The sequence below is a fragment of the Nerophis ophidion genome, linkage group LG07, assembly GCF_033978795.1.
Source record: "Nerophis ophidion isolate RoL-2023_Sa linkage group LG07, RoL_Noph_v1.0, whole genome shotgun sequence".
NCBI classification, from domain to species: domain Eukaryota; kingdom Metazoa; phylum Chordata; class Actinopteri; order Syngnathiformes; family Syngnathidae; genus Nerophis; species Nerophis ophidion.
The window spans coordinates 31,233,848-31,239,225 of NC_084617.1; the positions used below are offsets into that span (position 1 = coordinate 31,233,848).

The 5,378-nt window shown below is 30.8% G+C and overlaps 1 long non-coding RNA gene across 1 annotated transcript in view; it reads left to right on the forward strand.

The window, feature by feature from the left end:
* LOC133555676 (uncharacterized) overlaps positions 1-4,248 on the forward strand; it is a 5,113-nt gene extending 865 nt beyond the window's left edge. The window contains exon 2 of the long non-coding RNA XR_009807366.1: positions 4,012-4,248. This is a non-coding gene — a long non-coding RNA (uncharacterized LOC133555676). The remainder of the gene's footprint in view (positions 1-4,011) is intronic.
* Positions 4,249-5,378: the final 1,130 nt, after the last annotated feature.

A 5,378-nucleotide genomic window follows, 5' to 3' on the forward strand; every position in this document is an offset into this window, starting at 1 on the left:
CACTTAAGGGGTGGGGGGGGGGGGACACGACATGTGCATTGGAAAGGAAACATCGGCAATAAATAATCCTTCAATCTTTGAGGGAAAAACATGGTGTTCCTAATGTATTGGCCATCGTTGACATCACTGACGGCTATAATTCATTCATAAACACATCAGATGACAATAAAACAATCCCACAGTTGAATAAATGTGTGATTGTCTTAAATACGCACTGTAAAATGGAACCAACTGATGAAATAAATGCATTTTAAAGGTTTTTCAATATTTCAACGTAATTATGTATGCTGTTTAATTTATAAAACAACAATAAAAAATAGTAAGTGTGTTAGAAAAAGTACAAACTAGTCCGTTATTCACTTATTGGGGAAATGAAGAAAAAAAACAAAAAAAAATCACAACAGGACATGTGCGTTGGAAAAGAAACATCGACAATAAATAATCGTTAAAACAACGTGGTGTTCCTAATATATTGGCTATCGTTGACATAATTGACTTTCATAATTCATAAACACAAATGACGATAAAACAATTCCACGGTTGAATAAATGCATGATTTTCTTTAATACACATTTAAAAATGGAAGTAACTGATTAAATAAATACATTTTAACATTTACATGTATAAATGTAAATGTTACATTTTACATTTCAACTTAATTAATTACACCGTTTAATTAAAAACAATAATAAAACATCGTAAATCTGTTTGAAAAAAAGTACAAACTAAGTCTAGTCAGGTAGTCACTTACTGGGGGCAATGAAAAAAAAACCAGGACATGTGCGTTGGAAAGGAAGCATTGACAATAAATAGTCGTTAAACCAACTTGGTGTTCCTAATGTATTGGCCATCGTTGACATAATTGAATGCAATAATTCATATAAAACAATCCCACAGTCACGTGATTGTCCTAAATAAATGTTTTAAATGGAAGGTACTGTTTACACAAATACATTTTAAATGATTTACAATATTTTTAACTTAATTAATGACGCTGTTTAATTAAAAACAACAACAATAAAAATAGAAAATGTGTTAAAAAAGTACAAACTAAATAAAATAAAAAGACATGAAATATAAAATTGCAAATGTGACTAGTATTATTAAGAATGTAGTTTATTCTTACTTGTTTTTGTTCTTCAAATAAAAAAATATATATATTTAGGAATTCAAAACCGGGAAAAACAAGAATTAGTTTAGCACAAACTCACAATTTGGGAAGTTTGACTTGTAAAAACACGACGACGGAAGGAAGAAGACAAACTTTTCAACCAACTTTATGGTTTTATTGCACCTTTACAACTCGTCCTGGCGTGTAACTGTGTGTGTCTGTGTGTGTTTCCGTGTGTGTGTGTGTGTGTGTGCGTGTGCGTGCGTGTCCTTTGTTCCGCACTACACATTTGTTCGTCGTCTGCTGTTTTTGTTAGCTGCTCGCCATTCCTGACATTCTACAAGGAGCCAATAAGAGTCATAAAGTCATAAAACCGCAGCGCGCGCGCGCGCACACACACACACACACACACACACACACACACACACACACACACACACACACACACACACACACACACACACACACACACACACACACACACTTTTTTGACGCCACTTAAAAACAACAACATATCTTCTTAAATAACTTTCACTTCGGCCACCAAAAAAAGTAAAAATAAATAAGTATTTAAGTTATTCACGTGTCATTTGGACGAAGTGTGGTGTTATTAGCGTGTCGCTTCTCAAGTTAATAAAGTTAATAAAGTCATTTGAGCTCTTTGTGCCGTGAAGGAAGTGACTTAGTGGTGTTTTTTGTTTTTTTTGTTCCACCTCCAGGCGACCAAAAGCTGCGTTTTTCTCCTTCACGCCATCTGAGCGCATGTTTGGCGCAGATGACCGCGGGCATGCGCGTTAACGATTAACGGGAGCGAGGAGCGGAGCGGCATGACTTAAAACCGGAGGATAACATTTATTTAGTCATCAAATAATCGTGTAAACATTGTGGTAAATACAAATAGCTCTCAATAAATATCATTATAATAAACATTACTGCATAACTTGCACACAACATGCAATACCATAACATTTTTATTAATCAAATAATGATGTATTCATTATAAATACGAAATATATCACAATAAATATAATTAAAATAAATATTGCTGCATAACTTGCACACAACATGCATTAGAATAACTTTTGTTTTTTCATCAAATAATGATGTAAACATTGAGGTGAATACGAGATATATTGCAACAAATCTAATAAAAAATAAATATTACTACATAACTTATTTGTCGAAAAAAATAACAAATATTAGTTGAACATTGTGATAAATAAGAAATATATTACAATAAATATAATTCAAATAAATATTACTGCATAACTTACACACACTATGCACTATAATATACACACATAATATAACAAATATTAATTTATAAAAAATAATGTTGTAAACATTGTAATAAATACGAAATATATCCCAACAAATATATTTCAAATCAATATTACTGCATAACTTACACACACGCAAAAAATAATGTGATATAAATATTCATTAATCAAATCATGATGTAAAATTGTGATGAATACAAAATACATTGCGTAAACTTATAGATCATATATAATTAAATACATATTTCTGCATAATTTACACACATCATGCACTGGAATAACATATAAAACAAATATGAATTTAACATTGTGATAAATACGAACTATATCACATAAACATACAAATAAATATAATTAAAATCAATATTACTGCATAAATTGCACACACTGTAAAATACTATACAACACAAATATTCATTAATTACATAGTGATGTAAAAATGGTTATACATATAAAATATATCACGTAAAATAAGGTCAAATATAATTACAATAAATATTACTGCATAACTTGCACACACTCAAAAAATACCGCATAACAAAAATATTTATTAATCAAATTGTGACGTAAAAATTGCGATGAATACGAAATATATCACGTAAAATACAGATAAATATAATTTAAATTATTATTACTGCATAAGTTAGACAACATGGATTAAAAATATATATACAATATAACTCAAAAATAAACAATATTCATTCATCAAATAGTGACGTAAAAATTGTGGTAAATACCAAACACATTACGTAAAATATAATTAAAATAAACATTATTGCATAATTTACAAACACTCAAAAAATTATATATGACAAAAATATTCATTAATCAAATATGGATGTAAAAATCGTGATAAATATGAATAATATCACATAAAGTAAGATATATATAATTACAATAAATATTACGCATAACTTACACACACCATGGCCTAAAATAATACATACAATATAACATATTAATTAATCAAATGATAATGTCAAATTTGTGGTAAATACACAATATGTCACATAGAATAAATTAAAATATATATTATTTTCTATTGAATAAAATAAGGAGAGTTGTTTTAAAAATGGACGTTGTGTGCGCAGTAATAGTAATAATTGTGGTTGTTTCTCCCCTGCGTGACTCCAAGCAGCCAAATGTGCTGAGCTCCTTCACGCAAAGGTGATGAATGGACGCGCGCGTCACGATCACAGACGTCGGTCGCCACGTCGATAAATAATCCTCCCGTCATAAATTACACGCGCGTGGCAAATGTGCGCGCATGAGTGTTTGTTTATGGAAACCCAGAAAAACAGGAGTTCGCACTTGGCGTGAAATATGATCCCGTTTGCGCTTCTGAGCGCTGGAGCGTGACTGAAAAAGTGACGTCATGAAGGTCTGGTCAGCTGTAGTCCTTTATTTGGTCTTAAAGAAGGACAACACAACATTTTGGACATTTTGACTAAATGGTGGTTTAAAAATCTGCTTGTGTGGTTGCTTGGCAACAGCAATGATACGTTTTATTGTTTTGTTTTTTTTACAGTATTTCTTCCAACAAATCATACAAAATATGTTTTTTGTTTTCATTCCAACTGAATGAATCTTTTTTTTTTTTTTTAAACAACGTGTTTTTAGGTCCTTTTTGGCAGACGTGAGCGTGAACCAATCAGAACGAAGAAGACGTTTGAACTCAGCCTTTCCACCAACCTCGCATGATGACGTCAGACCCTGCACCATAGAAAGATGGCGTCGCTGCCAAACGGACGCTAGATGGCGCCAGAGTGTCGGGCAGGATCTCTCAAAGGCGGAGATGATCGACAATAAACTCGCCAGATATATGATTTCAAATAAAATAATATGATGTCTATTACACATATATTGTATTATAATAATGACGTATTTACACGTAATTACCAGATATTACACAAACTACTCCAAGCCAACATAAATAACGAATTATACAAAGTACATTCAAAATATGTCCTAATATAAATAAAAAATATATACTACAACCAATTAAATTAAAAGAGAAACATATTCATGAAATTATTTCTGCTTTTTGGCCTTGTTAACTTAAATTTAATTAAATATTATTAAGTGTTTTCAACGCAAATAAACCTGCAACATGACCACATAATTAGGAATCGAATACTTCCGTAAAACATTTGAATGAAATGTAAATAAATATATTCAAGGGAAATATATATTAAACAAGATATAATTAGTTCATATTTAAACATTTGAAAACGAATTTTTAATATACAAAATGTATGGATAATGAATAATTATATTTCGACAGGATTTACTCTTCCCGAGATCGGATTCAAAGAGTTTATTCCCGAGTCAGTAAAAAAACGTGAATTTATTGTAAACTGAAACAAATTCGTTACAAATATAAACACATTATTTGACGTGTTTGTTTATTTATTTGATACATCAATTCAAATATTTATTGAACACTATCACCGTTTTGAAATGTTGAATGGGGCCTCACATTGAAATCTGTTTATTTTCTATAAATAAATCAAAGTTAAAATTAAACAGCAGATTTTTATATTATCATCAACATCAAGGCCTTATACTTAGATTAGTCTATTCGTAGTAAAACATATTCATTGGTCTGTTATTATGTTGACTTATGCCGCCTTTTGCCCCAAAATGTCAGGTCCGAACCAAATGGCCAACTTCCTGTTTGTTTGTGAACACCAATTTTTAGAGGGTTTTTTTGTTGTTGTTGTTTACACCAAAATGTTCTAACAATCTGTGACAAAAAAATGAATGCAATAAATTGTAGGGGGCGCTACTGGGGCAGTTTTCACATTTATTTGTTTTTTAGGGGGCGTTTTTATCGTAGATGCACGTGTAAAATTCTTCTTACTCCTTTTCAAATATGTAAAATATAAACAAGAAAGTCCATTCCTCATTTTGTTTATTTTGTTCCCGTGTTTTATTCTCCATTGTTTTCATTTTGTTATCATGAATTGATTAACGTTTACCCTGAC